The sequence below is a fragment of the Coccinella septempunctata genome, chromosome 3 (assembly GCF_907165205.1).
Source record: "Coccinella septempunctata chromosome 3, icCocSept1.1, whole genome shotgun sequence".
Taxonomy (NCBI): Eukaryota; Metazoa; Arthropoda; class Insecta; order Coleoptera; family Coccinellidae; genus Coccinella; species Coccinella septempunctata.
The window spans coordinates 34,822,449-34,850,169 of NC_058191.1; the positions used below are offsets into that span (position 1 = coordinate 34,822,449).

The following is a 27,721-nucleotide window of genomic DNA, read 5'->3' on the forward strand; positions in this document are numbered from 1 at the left end:
TTCGAATTTTGAAAAATGATAATGTGGAAAAATTTCAGCTCCAATAGTAGATGCAACATCAAAAATACCCAGGTGATGTGGCGATTTCTTAGAAATTTACAAATTGATCAGAGTTTCGAGGGTTTACCGGACTTGTATGTGAACAGGATGATTTCAAAGGTTCTTCGTTCTCAGAACAAAGAAGAAATTATCAAAATGACTCATTTCAACCAAAATATTCAAGATGTCGGAGCTATCACCCCTGCTTAGTCCAATGCGTTTTCATGAAATTCCAAGTATGGTTCTGATTGATTGATTGATTTTCATACACATGGTTAATCTCGGTGTTGCAGACGTATTGACCTATTAATCTGATACTAATGAGGGGCAGTTTTCTTAATCTGACAGTTTGAAGGCATTTTTTTTAATATCTCTCTTCCCATACCTCTTATCGTTTCTGTATTCATTATGAAAGTCGTAGATATTGAAATTCTATACAACTTTTGTCTGAAGCAATTTTGCCTACCTACACTTAACTATTTTTGAGTTAGACGGCGATAAGGGCGAAGGGCTTAGCCACACATGCGAAAGGCCAAGATCAATGTAGAAACTCAGACTAATGTACAGGGTGTGCGAAATTCGTTGTCTACTGAAAGGATCTCGAGAACTAAGCAGCTAGAAAAAAACGGATGACACGTTGCCGAGCTCTTTTCCGGAGAAACAAAGAATGGTTAAAACCGCAGCATCCTACGATACTTCGTTTTGTAGTTTGACAAGTTCTCATAACTTTGTTGTCTTTGAAGTTACAAATCTGAAACTTAACCTTCTTCAGGCACTTTTTCACGTAGAATCCACTGACGAGCTCAAAATATTTGTCCACATCGAATCATTAGGTGAACTTTAAATTTTTCAAATGCAAACTGTTAGTGAATTTGCTATTTTTGAATTTGAAAAAATCTTTTGTCAGTAGATTCTACACTGAAAGTGTCCAAGAAGGTTCAAGTTTCAGATCTGAAGCTTCAAAAACAAAAAAGTTATGAGAACTTTTCGAAATCGTCAAAATATCAATTTTTGTTTATAACTCGAAATCTAAAAATGATAGGTCGATTTCGTTTTCAGATTTGGATTAGTCATGAAAAAAGACATGCAGAATGTGTCATCTGTTTTCTTCTAGCTGCTATGGTTCTCGAGATCTCCTCAGTAGACAACGAATTTTGCCCACCCTGTACATCCATCGCCATATACCTCGAAAACGTTCAGACGTAGAAAAAATTGCTTCGGACAAAGTTTTTAGAAAAACCACTTAATGGATGTCGCGACTAGTTCTAATTTCTGTTTATAGAAAAGACTAATCTTTAATAACACCCTGTGTATAGAAAAACGTACTAGACCCGTCCGGACTATTCAGGAGTCGCATATAACTGTATAATCGTATTCTCGAACACATCATTCCCTAATTGGATATATCCGACATATTCCAGATTTCATCAAAAACAATAACGTTTTTGAAATAAAGAAGTGCGCAATTACCAGCTATATCGCGGTGATATAAACAGCACTAAGGTACCTTTATCTCTCGAATACACCGTCTAGGAAGAATTAAAAACGTCGTAAAAAAGGGAATCAGAATGATGAAGACCAATAAAACGTTATTACTCGTAGATTGAAAGAAGTTATTGCTGATATCCTGATACAAAAGTTTATTCCCTGGTCGTAAAAGGTTTTTCTTCAAATCGCAGATTGAAGGCTCTGCCTCTGCGGTTACCAAATCGCGCCGTTATGATCTATGGCTTGGCCCACTTTATTGCTAATATTTTGCACCTCATTAAAAATATCTTGAGAGATGTTTTTTCCATTAGGGCGTCATTTTTATGCGATGGCATGAAAATTTTCACTCCGGGCCATTTTGAAATAGGATATAAAACTCGGAACGTCGCTTTGCGGCTGTAAATTTTTTTTTCATGTTTGCTCGTAAATGCCGATATTCTTATTTATGATTCGGTGGTGAAACGTTTGTTCTGCTTAAAAGGCGTTAGTGCAAAATAATCTCACATATATATTGGATGGTATATTCGAGGGTATATCAAATATTTTTTCGATATTTCGAAAAATGCTTATATTCTTCCTCATGATTATATTATTCGATGAATAAATAATTTATATCAGCGAAACAACGCTGGTTGGAAAGCATATCCTAGAAATTCTGGGAAAACCTAGTCATTTTGTTGCTCTGCATCTCAGTCTGACTGGTCACGTAGTCAGAAGTTGAGAATTTTTGAATTTATTTGTTTTTTTCTTCGGAAAATCCAATTTCCTTGGTTTTTTCTTCATGTTTTGATCAATCTGCTCTTGATTATTTTCTTTCTCATAGTTTTATCATTCGTTAAATATAGATAATCCTAAATTTGAGACAGCATTTGTTGAAAAACTTGACATTTGGGAAAACCGATTTTTATTTGTGCTCTCTGTGTCTCTGAAATCGAACTGCTGCTGAGTAGTTGAGAATTTCGAATTTATTTGTGTTTTTTCTTCAGAAAAATCCAAATTGCAGTCCTTTCTTTATGGAATGATCAATCTACACATGGTAATTTTTTCCGTATCGGCTCGTTTTTAAAGACGCAGGCTGCTGAAAAACCATTGAAAAAATGATTTTTAGGTCTATCTCACAAACGCTTTTACCGAAGGAAACGAATGTAGTTTTTCTTTTTTTCGATTAATCTTTTTCGAACACAAGATATCATCCACGTCTTCCAGTTTTCTCATTAGGACCATTACGTACCATAAAATTACCAAAAATTCAAAGAACCCAAATCTTGAAACTAAGTTGGATGCTATCTAATGAATATTTGAACGTTTTGTAAAATAATAGTTTTCTTAATATTTTCTCGTATAATGCGCCGTTTTCGAGTAATTTGATGTTCAAAAATCAAAAATCATTTATGATATTCGAAAGATTAGGTACTTTTTCTGAATGCAACTCTGTTCAAAGGACCACATATGTGTAGTGTCATAGATTTAGCTAGTTATTCTGAAGGATAATTTTGTTTTTCCAGGTTTGGCACAGCTCATTATGAAAACTTGAAATGGCATATCTTTTCATCAGATCCTAATGGATAAAAATTGTATAGGAAAAAAGTGTTTTTTTTTTGACACCAAGAATCTACTGTTGATATATTTTTACCACTCATTGACTCACCATGTATGATTCCATAAATAGTTTATCTATGGTGCTCCCTGCATCTCAGGAAATAAACGATAATTTCGAAATTATTTGCCTTTTTTGATCAAACAACCCAATTTGCAGTGTTTTGTTCCTTGGATATGGCATCTCTAGAAAATATAAAATTTGCAAAAATATTCAAAACGTTGTTTTCGATCTAATTATTATAATTTTTCTGAAATAAAAAAAAGCGAGCATTATCCTTCAATCCTTTTGCAATTTCCCCATTTTTTATCATCAGCAAATCGGTGTAGAGTTGATTGGGGTATAAACTCCGTTGGCTACCTATAGGCAATACTCCTTGTGACGAAAATGATGTATTTTTGATGAAATATCTTTGAAACATCATATTTTGAAATAACCATTTCAACCGTTTCCCAAAAAAAATATTTTATGTACTTAGAAATGGGTATTTAAAATTCAAAGCGTTTCGTTTCTATTGCACAAGTTGGCAACATCGACTGAAATATGCGTTGATAATAAAGGACAAGAAATACACTATCTTGATGAGATAGACAAAGATCGCTGTCTATGAAGTCTACGACGAACGAGGAAGGTCGTAAAATTTTATGGCCGGTTGCTGTTGAGGATCGCCAGTGAGTACGCGCCTCATGATGGCTGTAAATTAACAGCTGTTATTTTATAAACGAGTCATTCTTCTTTTTAGTTTCTAGAAGGCGCTGTTGCCAAATCGTAAACTAGAAACGAAACGATTTAAATTTTAAAACCTCATATTTGGAGAATGATTTTGAATAGTTTCCGCAGTGCATTTGACAAATTCATGAATGAAACTAATAATTATTCGGTATAAACTTGCATATGCTATGATAAACCAAATTGAGGAGAATTCCCCATTGTCCGGTTTGTACTCGGGTTACTGATGTCTAAAGAATCAATAGGCGTACCCTTGCCTCAATCAACCACAGACCCTCGTAACAGTAGAAGTTACAACCCTTTGACACATACAGAGGGACAGTGCCATCAGCTCTACGCCCAAACGGAAAGATTCACTCCAGTTCCAAATGAGATATTATTTAATTCAGAGCTCAATATCTCCCCCGTGCATATATTTCAGCGCTCAGTTAAGTAAAGCGTAAGGGTTGTTGACAGAATAATGCAATCAGGGAGGGCGATACAAGTAATTCTATACATTTAAATTGGCTTTTACATCGGGACCTAGCTACCTAACTAACCGCTAAGTCATTGATTATTCAGCAGCCATTGAAAAACAAACTGGATGCAACACCGACGAAGTGTTCAGCAAGTGTCCGGGCAGATGGGTCTTATTAAGCTGGCTGATGGGGTTTTTCTTAATGAATGCCGGTTAGTCGACGATCTAGTCAATCTTGTCGATGCCGGCTGGAGAATTGTTATGTTTTTCTAATTGATTGCCGCGCGGTGAGCACCAAGGGAGTACCTATACGCGTATCTAATTATAATTATCCTTTCATCTGACGCAAAAAGCAGTACCTGCACGTTAATAACGCTAATGATACAATGAACGGGTACTAATTATCTAGGAGTCCAATACAAGTGGCTACAATACCGTCAATACCTGGGATTATAGGCCTACCATAAGAAATTGATTTGCATAATTGATGGATATTCTGAAGTTCGCAGAGAAGGCATTTATACCTTATTTTAAAATGAAATAAAAAAAGAAAGAGGGAATAAAATATACCTATTTCATTCTAGAAATCCACTTTTCCTTAAATTATATGCGTACTGTTCAGAAGTTCTGAGTGTACCATTTTCATTTGGTCTTTGCAGGGATTGCTTGTATACACTGTTGAAAATCCATTATAAAATGTTAATTTCAATCATATCTCACAAACATTTTATCGAATCGAATGATTTTCGGAATATATATTTCTCAAAGCGATGCCCTGGTTCCGCTTAAGACGCTATCCCTCGGTTCGGCATTTAAACCCTCTGCTGATGAGGGACAATGGTCCCGAAACCGGTCTACAGTTGTGTTTAGATATTTTAGCTTTCATGGGACTTCCAACGCTCATTCATGACCTCGAGAATTTTCTGTTAAAATTGATGTCGAGGAGATTTGAACCTCCTTTCACTCTGAAGCCACTTAAGCTGTATCTGTACATGGTACCAACTCATTTTTTTGCGTGAAGATATCATGCCCAAATAGGTAACGATCAGATAATAGTAAAGTGATGTTGAGATGAACATTTTGAGTACAGCAATTCTTTTTTTAGGAACCGAAAGTTGGCTCATGTCTCCTAAACCCATGGGGGAGTTGAACTGGGGGCGAGAAAGACTTGACCTTGTTTATCAGGAAAAACATTGAAAGAAAACAATTTCCAATGACCAAAGACTGTCCATGTCAAGGTTTTCATCATCAGATGTATCAGCGTATTAAATACATATTTTCTTTTTCAGAGTTACTCCCATTTATTTCCGGGATATTTTTCACATTTTTGTATCTTATATATTTTTTATATTTATTTCTATTATTAAATCTTTTTTTTGAGGTAAACTATTATCTAAACTCAGTGCAGGAAACTTGGACCACCGATAATATCTCCCAACCATAGCATGGGTCAAGTCTTCCGCACTCCCTTTCAGTCTATTCAACAGATGTTTTCTTTCAACAGATGTTAAACAACTAGTATTAAAAAAACTCATTGTTCGTAAAACAATATTAATCAATGAAAGCAATAAAACTAAATAACACGACCTATTAAACTTAAACTTTTCAGACAGTGTAACAAATAAAAATTACTCAATTTCTTACTAACAATAAAATCACATTCAACCCTCTCACCACTGAATTGTTCTGATGGCGGCCAAAATGGAGCTGCCACTAGTTGTGCCTTGTTACGACTATGTCGCAAGCTATTTACGAAAACGGTAGCGTGAAATTTGAATTGAAATATTTGAGGTGGTTCAAGTCTCCTACCTGAGCAAGTCTCTCGGACTCCTCCTACAATGGGGAATTCTCCTCAATTTGGGTTATCACAGCATATGCAAGCTTAAACTGAATAATTATGAGTTTTATTCATAAATTTCTCAAATGCAACGTGGAAACTATTCATAATCATTCTTCAAATATGAGGTTTTGAAATTTAAATCGCTTTGTTTCTTGTTTACGATTTGGCAACAGCGCCTACTAGAAAATAAAAAGAACAATGGCTTGTTTATAAAATAACAGCTGTTGATTCAGCCATCACAAGGCGCGTACTCACTGGCGAGCCTCAACAGCAACCGGCTATAAAAATCCCATAAAATTTTACAACTTTCCTCGTTCGTCGCAGACTTCATAGACAGCCATCTTTTTCTATCTCATCAAGATAGTGTTTTTGTTGCCCTTTATTATCAACGCATATTTCAGTCGATGTTGCCAACTTGTGCAATAGAAACGAAACGCTTTAAATTTTAAATACCCATTTTTATTTTTCATTTTTAAATACTTAAAATAGTTTTTTTTGGGAAACGGTTGAAATGATGATTTCAAACGTTACTTTTCAAAGATATTTCATAAAAAATACATCATTTTCGTCAGAAAGTATTCCTTATTCAAAGAAACACCCTGTATTGGTAATTTTCCGATTCTTTTGATCGGAACTATGATCAAATCAATCCCGATATTCGGAATAATTCCACGATTTTCACCATTCGCGTCGTATGAAATTACGAAACTAACCTAACCCGGCTATACTATTTTGATGTACCTATTCCATTTCCATCCAATTATTCACTGAGGGGGAAACCCGGTATTTCCTTAACACCCACCCCAAATTTAAAAGCTCTCAATCTGAAATTCCGACCGAAAAAATGTGCAGTCCCGATCGCAACTCTCACCTGTGCCCTTCACTCAAACTGCAGACATAACAAGCATCGAGGGTCTCGTGAATTATAACGAAAATCCTTGTCGCAATTACCAAAAAGCGCCACTCACTCCCCCTGCTCAGGCCCGGACGCGCTTGGCACCGCTGCCTTTCAGGATCGACTCCAAACTTGACTGATTAGTCCGGAATTTGACACATGGGGTGCTGAAGCGGGAATTGACTTTAAAAAATGAGTTCGCAAACATGCCATATATTGGAGAGTATTTCGGCCTTCCCTCGGGCTCATTTAGGGGCCCATTTCTCATCTTCCTCAATATCAAACAAAGTCTGGGACTGCTTAGACTATTTGCCGAAGACCGCTGACATCTGGAGCATCTCATAATTGATTTCCTGGAAGGAAAGATCAATGTTTGGGGAAGGGTCTAGAAAAAATTACGAAAGGGTGGAAGTGACGTACTGGAAGGTTTACTTGGAGCACGGCAATGATTCCGTGTTTATGAAGGTCCAACGACAATCTACTAGAGGGTTTGGGGATTGATTTTTCTGGAGGAATCGATGAGGGAAAGTCAAGAAGTTTGGCAAAAGAAAAGTCGACTGGCTCAACTCCGCCTCTCAAAAAATTTTGTGAAAATGATGAAATTATTTCTTAGAAACAACGACTTTGCGCGAACAACTGCTGCTTACGTTGAGCAACTGGTTGCCAACTTTGACTCACACGGAAACAAACAGAGAGTGCATGAAAGAGATGAAACGAGGGACGTGGCTGTCTTAGATCATGTAGCCATTGGATCCGACCTTCAGTACTAGAAAATTGTCTGATGTATATGGTGTTTCACTCAAACAATCAGAAGAGTCTTTAAACAATATAGGGTGACAATTTGAAAACTTGCCAGTCCAATTATGTCACGACAAGAATGATTTCAGAGAAAATGCCGGAACAGGTCAATTTCTATTCGTGGAGGGACATATTTTGAGCAGAATTGTAAGCCGAAATCTCCTCAATCCTAGGTGTGGGAGCTATCACCCCTAAATTCTCAATAGGGAATAGGGGGTGAGCTATAGCTCAATTGAAAGATCACTTGACCCTCTACATGAATACTATGGTTTGCAAATTTTTATTGAGTCCTTGAAGTAGTTACAAAGGCTGACAATTTGAAAACTTGCCAGGCCAATTATGTCTCGGCAAGGATGTTTTCAGAGAAAATGCAGGAACAGGTCAATTTTTATTGAGAGGGGGACATGTTTCTAGCAGAATTGTAAGCCAAAATCTCCTCAATCTTAGGTGTAGGGGTTATCACCCCTAAATTCTTAATAAGGAATAGAGGATGAGCTATACCTCAATTGGAAGACAAAAGTATTATGTAAAGGGATAAATTGTCTTCCAATTGAGGTTTAGCTTAGCCTCCATTCCCTATGATGAATTTAGGGGTGATAGCCCCTACACCTAGGTTTGAGGAGATTTTGGCTCACAATTTTGCTTAAAATATGTCCCCATCCTTTTAAAAATTGACTTGTTCCGGCTTTTCTTTGAAAACATTCTTGTTGAGACATAATTGGCCTGGCAAGTTTTCAAATTGTCACCTTCTGTACCTGCAACTACGTCAAGAAACCAATAAAAATCTGCAAAGCATAGTATTTATGTAGAGAGACAAGTGATCTTTCAATTGAGATAAATCTCACCCCCTATTTCCTATTAAGAATTTAGGGATGATAGCCCCTACACCTAGGGTTGCGAAGATTTCGGCTTTCATTCTTATAAGATACGATTGGTTCAGGAACTGAATGAGTATGATCGCCAGTTCTCACTAGCCAAATCCATTTAGATCTATTGGAGAACGCTATTTATCTAGTCCTCGTGCAAGTATTGGAGAATGCAGAAGACCATCAAACGATCATTTTCCAACTAGATACGATAATATGAACGCAAGCGCACAAAACCGTATGTTACATATTTCAATCATGCGCATCACGACATGAGCTGTATTCTGTATATGTCAAGAGCTTTTGTGCGCGTTTTCAATTTCATTCTATACTATGGAAATCGTCAGGTTCATGTCATTACCAATCGAAATCGGCATAATAAAGCATTCTCGATCTTTTCAGTCATCAAAGGTACCGCCACCTTCCTCATTACTGAGCAGATTATCTTCTCAATTCGCTTGAGAACTCCGAGATAGTCATCAGTAGAAAATGGACGTTGAAATTTTCATTTCAGAGATAACGTAACAAGCGGCAACCGACTCGCAATCAACTATTCTCAAGCTATTAGTTCGTTAATACGGAGTAATGTAAAAAGTTTGATATTAGTAACGAAAGAAAAACATGTTGCACATGTTCACGAACCGCTTATGATGGCCCCTCACTTCTTGATCTGTTCTTAGGTTAATAAGTAGCTGAACTAGAAATGTGAACGAGGTCTTTTCTTCAGAGCACACTTGATTCAACTTAGATTTCAATATATCTTGGTTGAAACCATCAAACACCTCAAAGTAGCTTAAGTTATTTTTTTATTAGTACCAAGTACTCATTATGTTTTTTTTTTTCAGGTAATAAACTATACTACTCCACCAAATACATACATAATGCCAAAAGTGGTAAGTTTAAACATTGAAAAGGCCTGATTTTTTTACCATTGTTGCCGAACTGGAAAAGCAATTCTTCAAAAACTGCATTAATCATTTTCTATCACGAAGACATAAATAATGTAAACTGCCACTAGGCCATTACGGGGACGATTTTAAGGCATGAACATGTTTCCCAAATATTTTCGGCCTTAAATATGTGTCCGAGTGGTTTGCATTCCTGGAGGGTTGATATGATATCAGATGAAACGTTGTGAGTAGTCGGTCCACCCCTAGACCACACACACACGTGCGTGGCACGCAACTGGAATCTGTCTTGTAATTTGTCAAATAAATGGCTTTGTTGGTATTCCCGACAATTGGTTTTACTTTTCACGTTAAATATGGTTTGCAAGATTCCTCATCGTGTTGTGGTGGGAAAATTATGGATATTGTTTATTTATTCATAGAAAGTGGGGAGAATGAAATGATATTTGCGTAATGATTTTTGATGTATTTTCGTTCTGCATATCTTTTCACGATAGTGTAGTGAAAATTTTGCGGGAAACTGTTTCAGAGATATCTTCACACTACATGTTTGAACCTACGAGTGTCATACTGTTTTTCCTTCGTTGTTTTTCATGAATATTTGCATCAGCAGAAATTGATTATGAGCCTCGTCGACAGATTGTCAAATCCTTCTCCTTATTACCTTTAAAAATACCCTGTAGAAACAGGAAATACTCATATGGACAAAGTTTCATATTTTTGTAACGCCTAAATAGTGGAAGGCTCTAGGAAATCTAGTTAACACCAGAAAATGGTAATTTCAAATAGCTATAGGTACAGGATGAGTCTTTGAATCGTACAAATATTTTAGCAGTAGATTCTTGAGGTCAAATGGTCGGTCCTGATAAAAATATATAGCCATTTTAAGTTTTCATACTATGCTAGGCCACCCCCATAAAAACAGAATTACCTCCAGAATAACTAGCTAAATATGTGACACTACACATCTGTGGAGCTTCTAAACAGAGTTTTATTCAGGAAAAGTACCCAATTTTTCAAATTTCACTGATATTTTTTAATTTTTGAACATTAAATTACTCGAAAACGGTGCATTATATGAAAAAATATGAAGAATACTTTTATTTTACAAAACGTTCAAATATTCATTAGATATCATCCAACTCAGTTTCAAGTGTTGGTTTCTTTGAATTTTTAGTATTTTTATGGTACGTCATGGTCATAATGAGAAAACTGGAAGACGTGGGTGGTATCTTGTATTCGAAAAAGATTCATCAAATAAATGAAAAACTATATTCCGAAATTCAATTCATTCGATTAAACCGTTTGTGAGATAGAATGAGATTTCTTATGGTTTTTCAACAAAGTGCTTGTTTTTACTTCAAGAATCATCTACTGTTAAAAAAATGTGCGAGTGAGTAAGTCAAAGATTCACACTGTATAATGTGGTAATTTGAAAAAGCACCAACTTTAATATTTTAGTCCCCATGCGAAATCAGAAAAAATGTATAAGTAGAAAAGGTAAACTGTGAGCCGAATTCGAAAAAAGATTATATTTTGGTCTATAAAATAATGACAACATCTTCGAAATCATTCATAGTAAAGTACAAATAAAAAAGGTCGAGTGTAGGACATTTTTGAAAAATCAATCGCATTACCTTTAAAAAAGGGGTTAATGAACCACCTTCCCGTTCAAGATTTTAGAGTTTTCTCTCATCACGCTCGCAGGGTTGATAAAAATTGATTGGAAAAACTGTATAAACTGTTCCTATACGATCCAAAATTTACCTCTTTTTGCATTTTTTCTGATTTTTATGGGGGTCGAGATATTAAGCACCGCTTCAAATTGACACACTGTATAATTTACCTAGATTAAACTCTCGGACAGCTAAACCCATTTCTTGTTGTCACAAAACCTCTCCCAGGCATTTATCTGAACGTGCGTTAATTGTTCCATCCAAATAATTCATCACAGTGGTCTCTCGCTACAGGGTGTTCGTTAAAGCGACCTACGTGCATCTTATCTATGCGATAACGGCGCCCAATGGTACTCAGACTAATTTTAATGCCTCTACGCACACAACAGCACGCGTTATTGATGGGGTTGTCCGATTCCGCCCTTCGTCAACTCCTGCAGACACGCGAGGATTTTGCTGGTCAATTCACGTAAAAGAAGTTTCATTATATTTAAACCCGAACGAGATACAATTGTTAGTTGAATTCTGAATATTCTGATTTGACTGCTAATAATAATTATTCATCATCTACGAGGATATATTGAAAAATTCTTAGCCTACTATAGAACCAAACAAAATTTCAACGTCAAAATATTTCATTACTCAACATATTCTCCTCTTAATTGGAAACATTTATTACAGCGAACCTGCAATGTCTCTAGAACTTCCAAATAAAATGTTTCTTCTTGCTCTGCAAACCAGACCTCCACAGCTTTTATTACATTCTCCTTGGAAGGAAATCTGCGACCTTTTACACTTTTTTTAAGTTTAGGAAGGAGATGATAGTCGGACGGAGACAAATCTGGTGAAAAAGGGGGGTGTTCTAGCTATTCAAACTCTTAATCACGAATTTTTTGCATGGCAACATGAGATTTGTGTGCAGGAGCGTTGTCCTGCAAAAACCAAACAGCTTTGCATAGCTTTCCGCGTCTTTTCTTTTTAAGTTTTTCTCGTATGGTGGACAATAATGTCGAAGAGTAATCTCCGGTTATTGTTCTAACCTTATCCAAAAAATCAATCATGATTACTCCATGGCAATCTCAAAAAACTGAAGCAAGAACTTTTCCAGCAGATTTTTGGACACAAAACTTCTTAGGTCTTGGAGAACCAGAGTTTCGCCATTCCATCGATTGTTGCTTTGTTTCTGGATCGTAGAAATCTACCCAAGTCTCATCCATAGTAACAATTCGGTTTAAGAAGTCTACATCGTTTTCAAATCGAGCACAGATCAAACGCGATGCTCCTACCCTTGCACGCTTTTGGTCAACATTCAAACATTTGGGGATCCATTTCGCAGCAATTTTTCTCATGTCCAAATTGACGTGAACTATATAATGAACGCGTTCGTATGAAATATTTAGTGCTTCACATATCTGTTTTAGCCCAGTTCGACGATCTGATAAACTTATGTCATGCATGGATATTTTCGGGGACTGACACAGAAACTGGCCCTCCGGATCGGTCATCATCTTCAATGGAAAATTCACTTCTTTTGAAGCTTGCAGTCCAATTTTTCACTGTCGCATACGAAAGACATCGAGTACCAAGGGTATTAAGCATATCTTCGTAAATTTGCTTACATCCTATCCCGTTTAAATACAGGTACTTGATCATGGCTCGATACTCCAATTTTTCGATTTTCACAATTTCGGTGGACATCTTCTTTCTTTTAATTTCTAATGAGTTATTGTTCGTTGCTATGGTAACGCAATTTTGTTTATGCATGAAACTGTTCTAGGCTAACTAGATATCAATACATCCTCGTAATAACGGTGCCATAATCTTTGTTTCTATACTGTACCTCGAGTTACAAAAGAAATAGTCTCAAGTTTTCAAGTATCAATAGGACACAATGGTAGTTTTTCGCAGATTTCCAAATAACTTGTTGTTCGCAATTGAAAATACTGAGTTTGGTGGAAATAATTAGAAAATATGATCTCTTCATACTTCCTTATGTAGGTGAAGGACTTCTTATAATCGATCACTGGATTATAAATTTTATCCATCATTCCAAAACTTGCAATCTTTCTAAAGAAGCAACCACGAACGGAATTCGTTCCACATTTGTTTAAAATACTGAATTCTCCCAATTCTATTACATATTCAGTAATACGAAAAGGATAACGTAAGTAGTCCTTCATTTAATTGAAAGAGAATAATCATTCTATGCTTAAGCCAAACTGAGCTGGCACAACCATTAATTTTTTCCCTACCATTCATATTCTCTGGGCACATTTCATATGTTTATAATTCCCTTTTTTCAGTTAACAAAGACCGTTCTATATGGATAGACAAAGAGTTCATGACAAAATACGATAAATTTAACCCTACCCACAGGGTGCTGTAATACCCCATAGTGAATATCTTTACAAACAATAAAACAGGCAATCATTTTACTTGTTACTTTTTACGATGCCATTAATTAGGAAATTGTGGAAAGCTGTGGAAAATGTTCAGCGGTCACTCAGGTATGGCGTCGGCTATGCTGTCGTAAAATTTGAGTATCGCATACATAAAATTCTGTTTCATTTAACTTTTAGCATAATAGGTGCAATACCCTCGCGTTTGTATTCGTTTCCCTCCATTCTTTATGTCATTGAAATCCCCAGGTCATATTGCCTTGAATTGTTTTTGTATTGGTGGAAATTTTTCACGCTTCAAGGTTCAAGACTGGTATGACCACAAGAATTCGCTTTTCGACATTAATGAATCGTTAAACCTCAAACCATAAAAATTAAATTCAAGAACTAAATGTGAAATAATTTTTTTTCCGTGAATTGAACGAGCTAGTTCATGAGAATTTGAATACCAATTGTATTTTACACATTAAAATTCTTCTTAGCACTATGAATCATAATTGATTCAGATGTCTATGATCCCAGGAAACACACCTTGGTTTAGTATACGTCTAATATTCATCCTGATGGTATATTTTTCGTTTTGGTCTATCACAGTACAAGTATTTTACGTCTATATTATACCATTTTTTCTGTAGTAGATTTATAAAACGTCTTTTAGCGTTAGATATATATACCACACTATATGTTTTTTGCTTATCAATAGTTTTTTCAAGAACTGAAGATTATTTTTTGTTTATATACTTCAATTATTTCAAACTCTTCGTCATATTCATCAGTTATTAACGAAGTCTACAAGATCTCCGAATTATACGTCGAATATATTGTACTTCTCGACGTACTTCCTACACCTATATTAAACGAATATGTGATAGGTTTTTGGAATGTCTATAAGTGGAAGTCATATATACATAATGAGATCTATTTTGTCTCCCAGTTGTGTTTTTACGATTGGAACAATATGCATCCTACAATATATATATCGCTTATTTCCCAGCTTTAATAATTTTTCATAATTTATAAACTAGGTCTATAAAGTTCCACAAATTATACGACTATAAGTCGTACATATTTCAACCTACCTTCCTACTCCATGAACTTAGGTATATTAAACGGATATATGGTAGGTTTTCAAACTGTCTATTAGCGAATTTTTTTAACACTCATCATTGAGGTCTACACTGGACAAATATATGAAAGGTTTCAAATATGACTATTATTATGAGCCATATGTAGATACCTACTACATTACTTCTAGTTATCCGGGAGAAAAAAAATACTGGTCCTTTATTCATTATTGTCATATCGATGTTTCTGAGTTTTATACTCCTACATATAGTTCCAAACATTCAAGTTTTTCGAAGTTGAAAAAGCGATTCCGCTTATATAAGTGCTTTAATTGTTTGAACTGATTTCACCAGGTAGCTAATTAATCAGCTCACATCGAACTTAATCTTTTTCCATAAAAATCGCAATTTAAATGATAGCTGCATATAAATGGTTGAGCCGTGGCAGGAATAATTTATATGTATAACATTCATACTAGATATTCTTGAATAGAGGCTACAACCATAGGTGCAATAAATGAAAAAAAAAATATATACATTGAACGAAAAAAATGCATATTTGCAAATTTTTCAATAGTTTCCTCGCCAAATGGGATTTAATTCATTCGAATTGATGGTCGTCAACCAATTAAAAGCAAAGATATTACACATATAATATCTTTGATTAAAAGTCCCCCAATTCGACAATTTACAGCGTTGTCACATGAAATGAAATAATGTCCTGTCCATACACTGATTGCTTCAACCATCAAAGATTCTGCTGTCTATACTTGTGATCTGGAAAACTGAATGAGCCCTCTTCACTTGAGATGACACCTATTCACTTGATATAATTGTAGTCTGCTAGTTCTAATTCAAACAAGCCTAGCAGATTTATGAGAATGTTCAAGATCTACCTACTACATTTTTAATAGCCTGGCAACGTTGGTGCCATGTTTACGTAAGCAGAGGATTGAGGATCTACGCAGGCCCGACCGGCCAATAGGCAATTAGTTATCGTTACAATACACGCATGTGGCAGTCACGGCCGTGTTTTTATGCTATGCTATGCGGCATGCGCTGTTCGTATAGTTCGTTCTCCTTGTCGTCCATCTTGAAATAGTTTCGTAAGCTGTGTGTGTTTACTGTGTTTGTTTTGTCTGGATGAAATTAATTGTACTTTGTCATGAGTGATTGAAATGTATTCTGATTCAACATAGTGATGGACATGTATAAACATCTGCTAAAAAACAAAATGACATAACCGATTTTGAAGAAAGCTCTCCACTTTCAACTCTACTAATATGATGAAAAAGATATTTGGTATGTTTTGTTCGACATGTTTTTTTCTCCTAAAACTAACTGAAATAACATTTTACAGAGGCCGTAGTGTTGATGTGGGTACATCTGATTGAAGCAATCTAAAAATATAGGAATAGACAATTATATTTATTTAAAGAGGTGTGCTCAATGTATATACCTAAATTTTGAAAACTACTATTTTATTATACTCTGAATAAATTGGTTTGAGACCTAAATAGTTTAAAATTTAGTTTTCCCAAAATCCGATTGACACTAGATACGTTATGTCTTATTCGAAACTCTGAAAAGGATAAGTATGGAAGAGGGTAAGACTGTTATAATAAATGTTGAAGATTGACTTTATTCAGAACAGTAATATCTAACAACAATTGAGCCTAATGTTCATTCATACGATATTCGACAGTATGAACGATGATCCGAAAGTGCATTTATTGTTCTTTTAATTTATTATATTCGAAATAATCGATCAACACATATTGATGCAATTTCGGATCATCGTATCGTCGGATATCGTATACATGAACAGTAGGTTCATGTTCAGAGACGTCTATTACTGATACTTAATTGTAGTACAAAATACGATTATTAAACGTCTATTTTTGATACATTGAAGTCGTTGAAATATAGTCTATAATATATGAGTTGTGAACGTTTATATACGACTGGTTTTCGACGTAATTTCTGAATTACTTAAGTAGTCTAAAAGACGTATATGAAATACGAGTATCAGACGTATATAAAATACGAATAGGAGACGTATATCCAGGATTGATTTTATACGTCTACCACGCGGACATTTGTCCTTCTTATTTTGGTCTAATGAAACCGTATTTATACGTCGGAATAAGTTGACTTATATATGTTTAATAAACGAAAAGTGGTTTCCTGGGATTCAAATATCATTTAAAATTCATCACTGGTATTCGTGTCCTGACTTTTTAAATGTAATCAACCATGTAGTGGCAAAGAGGACAGGGGAAAATAAAAATCCTTAATGAGATGCCGACGTTTCGACCTTTATTTCTGGTCTTTTTCAAGGCTGGAAACAGAACGACATTGAAAATATGGGGCGCAACATAGTGCCATAATATAAAAACAGTATAATCCAGTAGGTGTAGAAATAAAATACAATATACAGTACCACACAATACAATATACAATAGAGTAATATAAAAAACATACTTAAAAACACATACCTATTCATATGGATTATCCCTCATAATATTCTGAGGTGGACATGAAACTGTGTCGTCAATTCTTTTAAAAACTCAATATAAAGGTCCATTTGTCAATAGATAAAAATTATTCAAAATCTTTCATCTCCTACAATAAACAACTGAACCAGACTCCGTATTATCCGACGTATACAGAGCATCGAGCGTCATATGGTAATCTAATATCACAGTAGCAGGTATGTTCCTGAAATTCTTCAAGAACGAATCATCCGTTTATACCTCTCTAAAATATTGTGATATATTGTGCTCAAATTCTGTACGTCAGTCCTCAAATTCACCGTCTCGTTCAAAGAAATATGAATCATCTCACCGATACATCTCCTTTTATAATTTTTTTCCTTTTCTAAGATGGTGACGTTCTCGAAATCGAAATTGTGGTCTTCGTTGAAGTGATGGGCAGCTAGAGCGGTTTTTTCATTTTTATCTTTATTAATGGTTCTACAATCATATCTGTGCTGGTAGACTCTATTTTTAAGATACTGTTTGGTCATACCTATGTAGCATCTGCTGCAGTCTTTACAAGGGATTTTGTATATTAATTCCGACTGTAAATCATCTGGAGTTTTGTCTTTGATTTTCGAGAAGAGGGAACTGACGCATTTCAGTGGATAGAAAGCCAGTCTTGTAGAAGGGTTAGTTTGTTGTAATGCTCTACTCATGTTTTCAGATAAACCCTGTATATAAGGAAAACGGTAATATCTGGTTCGTTCATCACCTCTCGAGCCTGCATTGTCAGTGAGCACTTTTCTTTTATATTGATTGAGAACACGTTTGACCAAGGTTGTTGGGTAATTATTTTTTGTTAGTAATTCAGTTATTTTTAGTTCATTTTCTCTGTGAAATCTTTCATCACTCAAATGAATAGCACGGAACATTAAGTTTGTTATCGTTGCTATCTTTTGGGACGTACAGAATTTGAGCACAATATATCACAATATTTTAGAGAGGTATAAACGGATGATTCGTTCTTGAAGAATTTCAGGAACATACCTGCTACTGTGATATTAGATTACCATATGACGCTCGATGCTCTGTATACGTCGGATAATACGGAGTCTGGTTCAGTTGTTTATTGTAGGAGATGAAAGATTTTGAATAATTTTTATCTATTGACAAATGGACCTTTATATTGAGTTTTTAAAAGAATTGACGACACAGTTTCATGTCCACCTCAGAATATTATGAGGGATAATCCATATGAATAGGTATGTGTTTTTAAGTATGTTTTTTATATTACTCTATTGTATATTGTATTGTGTGGTACTGTATATTGTATTTTATTTCTACACCTACTGGATTATACTGTTTTTATATTATGGCACTATGTTGCGCCCCATATTTTCAATGTCGTTCTGTTTCCAGCCTTGAAAAAGACCAGAAATAAAGGTCGAAACGTCGGCATCTCATTAAGGATTTTTATTTTCCCCTGTCCTCTTTGCCACTACATGGTTGATTACATCATTTAAAATAAACACTGGTCTGAAAAACAAACATCGAACATGTAGTTTTGATTACCGTTAATCATTTCACTGACCACTTTACAGAACTGGGATCGCCGATTGGATCCATTGCTACATGACCTAAGACAGCCACGTCCCTCGCTTCGTCTCTTTCATGCACCCATATCTGTGATCCGTTTTTTGATATCTGTTTATGTCAAAAAATAATTCGGAGGTTCAGTACAGAATAGGTCTACCTATACTCCATTCACATTTATTTTAGCAGTCGGTTGGCCATGACATAATTTTCTCAAGTTTTTGTAATTAGAACGGAGTAAGGTTGGCACTCAAGAAATGTTGTTAATGTCAAAACGCCGTTGCCTAATATCAATTTTTATTTCGAAAATGCCGAAAGTGATTGAAAAAAAGAAACAGTGTTTCAGGAAGTGCTATTTAGAATTCAGGTCCGCTCATTCAAATAGTTATACCCTGATATTCTAAAATCCACAATACGTCAGACGGTAGCTAACATATTCAATGTAAAAGAATTTATATAATGTTTCATCTGAATCTACACCACTTATATTTCAGCTGAATATTTCCACAATCAGAAAGATTGTGAATGGAGAGGATGACAAAGAATTTCCTTCTATTGATAGACCCAAAAAGTGGTGGCATTTGAGAATCTCATGTTTGGGTGAATTGATGTGGAACGTTATTACAGGATTTCCGATTAATGTCATCGTAGAATAAGTTCCCAAAAATTGATTTTTCTATTTTTCATTTGACTTGTCCTATACATTGTAAATGTCTTGAGGTACCAATAAATACCTAATTATTATAATTACATCAATATATTAAGATGTACAGCCACAAATACGAGCCAGTTGTCCTGTTAATTGTTTATTCATGTGAAAATTTTGTTCAAAGGTCAAGTTCCTCTTGACTTGAAATTTCCTTCGATTCCTTTTACTTCCATTGAAGTAAGATGATTTTTGTTGAAAAATTTAACATTTTTGTAATTATCTGTTGATTCCTTCGAGATATACCCAGTCCCAACCACTGCATTTCATCCTCGGTTTAATATTTTTGAAATCTACATCTGATGTAACGTATTCAAACTTTAGACAAAGAAGATAACGAACATTAACTCTCCTCAAGCTAGTGCGTATTATGATATTATACTGATCTCTTGTATTTTCCATGTGAATAACTAGATTTGGTATGCCTTCAATCAGTTTGTATAAAATTCAATTATGTTCGTCACATATTTTCCGAAGAGATTCGACATTGTGATAAAATACGTGATAACAGAAACTTTTACATAGAACCTACAACATAGGGTTGATTCAAAACACAAAAATGTTTTGACAAGCGTTATAACCTCACATTTTCGTACTATACAGAGAGAAATGTGTCAAATTTCCATGGCCAACCGAGTGCTAAAATAAAAGTGAATGGTGTATATGTATTTTATTCTGTTATGAACTGATTAAAAACTAAAAGCCTAAGATCATACATTTGGGAACGGAGTATTTGCAGTGCTGATTACCCATAATCAATTTTACCACTCCCTTAATCCAATTACAATAATTCTGTTCAATTATTCACGTTCGCCGAAAGCTGAAGTCAATAAGATCAAGAGTGCGAGCACTTCAGTGCCTCTATACTGCGTAATCACATGCTATATCCTAATAAGCCGGCGCCGACTTCATACGTCAAATGTGTCAAAAGTGCGGCGGTCACCCCTTGGTCCCCATGATGGAACACCTTACGCGGTTCGTCCGAGCGGAAAAACCCTCGGAAAATTCGAATTTTTATCGTGCATACGATAAGAGCGTTTACCAGAGCCAACAATGCGCGACTCTCGGATTTGAATAATTTTCTCATCATTCGAATCCTTTGCCGGAAGACGTTCTTAATCATTTGGCATGATTGAAGTCGTTTCGAATGACGGTAATGAAGAACATAATCCGAAGTAACATGGAATGAATTTCTCCGATATGCTTAACACAATATGTTAGATTTCAAATGAAAAATTACGCCCGAGTCCTCACGTGACGACGTAATGGATGACAGCGTTTCATTCGACGTTGATTATGTAATTGGGGGTATTAATTTAGTTTCTAGGTGGGGCAGTTGTTTTAATTTATTTTATTCTGTTTTTCCACAAGCATTTTTTAGATGTACGTCAATCGATATCAGAAATTAATGCAAGCGTTTTTTTTTATTCAACACGATGATTATTGATTGGTCACCCGTGTTACAGAAACTTTGTTATGCAGAAAATTATTTCATTATTACCATAAGGTAATGTGTATATAAATGAATAATAATGTATATAAATGTGTAGAGTCATTCGGGGTAACTGAGCGCAGTGGGTAAGTGTGCGCAGTGCTTATATCTCGACTATGCAATGTATGAAAGAGGGATTCATTTGGGTGAAGCAAGGGCGCAGAATCGCCATATTAGTTTTTCATAGGAGTGCGCCGTGCCACGTTTCTTTAACTTTTTATTTGCAATCAATCAAAATCACTAGTTTTCTTGTTAATTTTTAGTATCTCTGCAAATTCTGCCAGATCCAAGTTCCGAGTCCGACAGTGTTAAACAATATTTTATTCGATCATGGACATATTAATCTAAATATATAATAAAAAAATTTAGGTTCTCTTAGCTGCTCAACTCTATAAGAACGTCAATTCAAATTTTGGCTTACTGGGGAAAGTGTGCGCGGGTAAGTGTGCGCATAGATTCATTATATGGACATTAGTTCAGTGAGGAATAAATTATGACATTGTTGATTTTCTTGGTAAAGTCTCGATCAATATTGTCCTATTTGTTCTGAAAAATATGAAGAGCCACCAACAGAGGAATGTATCAAGTGTTGTGTTGACCAAGAATTGTGCCACGAACAATAATGCACTGCTTGTAAAAAGGCGCTTCTGTATTGACAATAAACAGCATTTCTCTAATATTGTAACATTTTGATGACATAATTTTGCAATCTGTTTTAATTGTGTGGTTCACTAAGCACTGCGTTCACTTACCCCGTGAGGGTGCGCACACTTACCCGCAATACGGGGCATGTGAAGGCACTCCGACTTTCTCTATCAAATTCTTTTTTGTTGTTTGTTTGCTTTTTGATGTTTTCTTATAGATTAGAAAATTCTCTATCTTATGAATATGCTTTAATTTTCCTAGCTTCAACATTTGAAACATTGTATGGCTTGAAAGGCAAAAGTGCGCACAGTTGCCCCGAATGACTCTATATAAATACAGGGGGGCTGAAGAGGGAATTTTGGGATACTTGACCTTATTTTGACCATAGCTAAATATTAATATCGATCAAATTTCGAATAACATACTAATCATGGAAAAGTTGTGTTGCTCTGAAGAGGTCTGATAAGATCGAAAGCTCGACCAGCATCTGCTCTTCTTCGATGGAATGTTCTTTCTGTTGATCGCATGTGGCTAGTTCGGTTTGAATCGTTATGTTTGTTGATATTTATATGGGCTGGTGGTATGCCTGTGAATTAATTCTGAAATTGTTATATTTACGAACCATATCCGCAATCGATGCGTCATAAAGTTCAATGTGCATTTAATGAATTTACATTCTGTACCCGACCAAATTTCCATAAACAATAATAGCGGGGTTGCTACTCTATATATTATGGTTTTATTTTGCGAAACGGTAAATCTATATTTATTTATATTTCATCTGATGTATTTCGCCAAAAATGCGTAAACCTTTATTTGAATTTTAGAAATGGTCTTGTACAGAGTCTCGAATTCGATGACTTGGAGAAAAAATCTTCAAGGCTTATTGGATATCAGAAAGCAGATCAGAGACACCTGAATCATCGAGTTACAGGGCGTTTCTGAAAAATGACTATTTTAAATTAATATCTTTGTTCCTGTTCGAGATATTCGAAAAAAACCGAAATATCTATATTAATAAAAGAGGATCTATGGTTTACTTCAAAATGCTTTATTGTTCAAACGATCGCACCAAATTGGACAATTCTTTTTTTGTTGTGTTCATTATTGTTAGGGCAAGGTTTATATAACAATATATTCCCAAAAAAAATTGCACAGAACAGAAAAAAAGGCATTCCTTTTTCTTACGACCAATCGAGCAATCACGATGAGTTAGTTATTATTATCTACCCTAGAAATAATTTAAATGGCAAAACTAGGTTTGCCGGGTCAGCTAGTTTTAATATAATATATAATTTTATATTTGAAATCCTGCAAGGTGTTTGTTGATATGAAATAGGTACAGGGGGAGTCTGGGAGACTTGCTCAGGTAGGAGACTTGAACCACCTCAAATATTTCAGTTCAAGTTTCTCGCTACCGTTATGGTAAATAGCTTGCGACATACTCCTAACAAGGCACAACTAGTGGCGGCTCCATTTTGACCGCCATCAGAACAGTTCGGGAGTGAGAGGGTTGAACGTGATTTTGTTGTTTGGAAGTGAGAAATTGAATAATTTTTGTTTGTTACACTGTCTAAAAAGTTCAATAGGTACGTGGTGTTATTTAGTTTTATTGCTTTCATTGATTAATATTGTTTCACAAACGATGAGCCTTTTAATAATATAAGTAAAAGTTTCAAAGTTTCAAAAAAAACATATATATTGAATAGACTAAAAGGGAGTGCGGGAAACTTGACTCATGCTATAGTCGGCAATCATAATCAGTCCAAGTTTCCCGTACTAAGTTTAGATAATAGTTTGCTTCAAAGAAAGAAAATTGAATAATAGAAATAAGTGTAAAAAATATAGAAAAATTCAAAAAAGCACAAAACATCTCGGAAATGAGTGAGAGTGACACTCAAATACAAAATATGTAGGTATTTTATACGCTGATACATCTGATAATGAAAACCTTGACATAGACAATCAGTGGTCATTGAAAATTGTTTTCTTTCAATGTTTTTCCTGATAAACAAACTTATGGTCAAGTCTCTCTCGCCCCCTATTCAACTCTAGGGGTTAGGAAGACATGAGCCAATTTTCGATTGCTAAAAAAAGAATTGCTGTACTCAAAATTTTCATCTCACCATCACTCTACTATTATCTATCGTTACCTATTTGGGCATGATATCTTCACGCAAAAAATGAGTTGCTACCATTTACAGATACAGCTCAAGTGGTTTAAGAGTGGAAAGGATTTCAACTCTCCCAGACTGTCCAAATGACCCCAACTTTTTGTGAAATGTTTGTTGTTCAACTATCGATACGAGAATTTCCCGAAAAAATCATGGTCAATTCAAATATGATTTTCTCTCAAGTCTCAAAGGGGAAGGGGAGAGGGGAGGCATAGCCCCACCGGAACCGCCCTTGTGTGCGTCACACTGTCGGCATTATGGTATTGGGAACCATCCAATAAGAGTCGAAGAAAAAAAAATTAATTAAATATAAGTTTGATAAGACGTAAACTGAATTTTCTTCCACAACCCTTCCCGGCATCCGGCTAGAAAACCCAAAAACGCATTCGTGAACTTCAAAGTCAGCGGGAATTCCATAAATTACCGATTATCACGGAACATAAATTAAGATAGCATTTGAAAGCTGCACTTCCGCCGCAAGAAACTCAATAAAAACGCCCGATCTGCAAAAGTTAATACAAATTCCCTTCCATTCCGGGAATTTCATTATTTCCCGAGACCGCATCGGGATGGGGACAGAGAAAGGGTTTATGTCGGTGAATCTGAGGCCATGCTGAGATTCCTTTTCGGCCCCTTACTTGTAATATCATTGAAGGAGGAGCGCGTAATTATTGTCGCTGAAGCTTTATTACTAAGCGGGAATAAAGACTGAGGCTTCCCGATAATAGAAGTTTCAGGAATGCCGTCAAGTACTTTCTTCTCAACTATAAGAGGAGGGGCTCTCAGAGGATCGTTCGATACCGAATTGAGTGCTAAGGAACTTCTTATATACAGGGTGATTTCACAGCGAATCCATAGGACAGAAAATTGAACTCGTCAAAATACATTTCCTGTATAAAACATTCATGACCTGTACCACGGTCAGTAATTCCCAAAAAGGCTGAAACATATTTACACAAACTATAGACCGGTTTCGGTATTATTGTCCCTCATGAGTACCGGTAGATTGGGGTGACTTGGGATAGTCATGTAACTTGGGACAATTACCCCCTTGCAGATTTCTTTGTTTCTTACCATTTATGAGTGAAGGGACATACTTGTAAGATTGTGTAGCGTCTTTTCGGTTAGTTTAACTATTAATTTCTGTTTACCGTGACCAGAGCATTTGAATTGACAGGAAAAATTAACGAATTCAGGAGAGTAAAAGCGCGTGTTTTAGGGCCCTTATACTTTCTAGTGTCCTGTACATGTGTTTCACTTTGTGCATGTACAATTTTTTTTTTTGCATAAGTGGGATATTGGGATATTAGATATGTCATGAAACAAGGTTGTTTACAAATCAAACAGCAACACGGATCTCATTCATTTATTTTATTGTTTCATAGGGTGACTTGGGACAATGCCGAATAGATACAAGCGGCGCATTGGCAGCAGGAAATATGCCGATTTTTGGCAGGATATGATTATTTACGTTATTTCCACAAAGAAATCACCAGAGAATGAAAGAAATCAAAGTTCCCTTGTTTTGTTTAGTTTTTTTTCATTTGAGTTGCAATATATTTGCTTTCGCTGTGATAGGGGTTTATCATTTAATTTCAACACCGAATTTCAGCTATATAATCACAAATTCTAATTTTTCAAAACTATACACCGTCCCGAAGTCACCTATTTCATTTGGGAGTTGAGAAATCAATAGATTTTAACTTGTGTTCCAAGCTTCCCAACTGGGTGGGTGACTTGGGACAAGTATATTTTATTTTTTAAGAAATTTATATCCGAATTCTGAAGCATGGTACTCCTAATCAATAGTCTGAGTCAATAAGAATATTCGAACATCTTTTTCAGATAAGAATAGTTCACCGTTTTGAAAATATAACAAGTTGAATTCAACAATCGTCCCAAGTCACCCGAATCTACGGTACAGTGCAGTGCATGCCCGCCATGGGGGATATTTTACAATCCTCATCACGACGCGCCACTGCGTAGTCATGGATGGGTGTAGGATGCTACAGAGTGAGTGGGGTTGTTCAGGCTTGGTGGGACAGGTGGCGCATCGTTTTGAGGATTGTAAAATATCCCTCATGGCGGTCCTCCGTTCTCGTTAAAGACACCATCCTCTGGTTGAGATGCGTTACACTGCACTGTACTGATGAGGGGCATGGTACAGTGGATACAATACAAGCTTGCTTATGTATCCCTGTTGTAATACCTGTTTATAGTATTGTAAAGTTTTCTCAATAAATTGTATTGAATTGATTTGACTTACATCACGATGAGGAAATGCTCGAATGCTTGTGGAGTGTGGGAGATTTGAACCCCTTTTCACTCTAAAGCCACTTGAGTTTTATTTGTAAATCATCAACTCATTTTTTTGCGTGAAGATATCATGCCCAAATAGGTAACGATAGATAATAGTAGAGCGATGGTGAGATAAACATTTTGAGTACAGCAATTCTTTTTTTAAGGAACTGAAAATTGGCTCATGTCTTTCTAACCCATGGGAGAGTTGAACAGAGGGCGAGAGAGACTTGACCATAAGTTTGTTTATCAGTGAAAACATTGAAAGAAAACAATTTCCAATGACCAACGATTGTCTATGTCAAGGTTTTCATAACAAGATGTATCAGCGTATGAAAAACAAAGTTTCTATGTATTTCAGATTCACTTTCACTTTTTTCCGAGATGTTTCTTGCTTTTTGAATCTTTGTTTATTTTTTATACTGATTTTTATTATTCTTTATTTTCTTTTTCTGAAGCAAATTATTATCTAAGCTCAGTGTGGAGAAAAAATGGACCACTGATTATGTCTCCCGACCATAGCATGGGTCAAGTCTCTCGCACTTCCCTTTGGTCTATACTACAGATGTTTTCTTGAAACTTTTACAACAATTATTAAAAAGGCTCAACGTTTGTAAAACAATAGAATAGAAACAATTTAACGGTTTAACAAACAATAACTATCCAATTTCTTACTTACCTAACAACAAAATCACGTTCAACCCTCTCACTCCCGAACTGTTCTGATGGCGGCCAAAATGGAGCCGCCACTAGTTGTGTCTTGTTATGAGTATGTCGCAAGCTATTTACGATACCGGTAGCGCGAAATTTGAATTGAAATATTTGATGTGGTTCAAGTCTCCTACCTGAGCAAGTCTCCCGGACTGCCCCTAGAGTGAAAATTATCAAGATTTTCAACTCTAAATGGGAATTCTTATTTCAATTAATGCCATTTAATGTGGACCCAACCCATACTTAAATTTTTTACCCGAATGTCGAACAAGAAGATCCCGGTGTGACGAGGGACATTTCCACATCCCTCTCCATTACAAAGTAACAGAAACTCCCCATTCTTCCCGAATATGAAATGACCGAGTTCCGTTCATGGACCGGAAAAAAAAAAGGAGAATTCAATATAGCGCGATCCATAAAACCATTCCACCCTTTTCGCGACGAGCAAATAAAATATTAATGGACACGAATGAATATAAAATTCAAAAGGTACCGGAGGGTTACCGGAATATTCGTCCGTGGAGATGGACCTTCCCTTGTTTTTTCTCCGCTAGGTCTGACGCACGTGTGCTCGAAATTTAATAGCCTTCCTTATGCGGGGCTTAATGTGCTCAACACTCCATTAATGCTAATTTTGAATGAGTTGCGTGCTGAGGTCTCAGAAGAAAACTGTAAATCAAGTCGATTTTTACGGGCTGTGCCCACGGGTTTCACAATGGCGTACTTGGGACCTCGCAAGTGCCATTCGTCATTAAAATGGGGATGAATGTTGATCAGCTCAACGTGGAACATGTTGATCACTTTCTTTCGACTGTCAGACAGAATTATATGGAGAGTGAATATGACCTACATTGCAGTAATTGCAT

The 27,721-nt window shown here is 35.8% G+C and overlaps 1 protein-coding gene and 1 long non-coding RNA gene across 3 annotated transcripts in view; both read left to right on the forward strand.

Moving 5' to 3' along the window:
- LOC123309359 (kinesin-like protein CG14535) overlaps window positions 1-27,721 on the forward strand; it is a 397,934-nt gene that overhangs the window by 148,746 nt on the left and 221,467 nt on the right. The window lies entirely within an intron of this gene.
- LOC123309361 lies at window positions 18,210-18,742 on the forward strand. The gene is made up of 2 exons (XR_006537256.1): window positions 18,210-18,498; window positions 18,656-18,742. It is a non-coding gene; the product is annotated as an uncharacterized LOC123309361 (long non-coding RNA).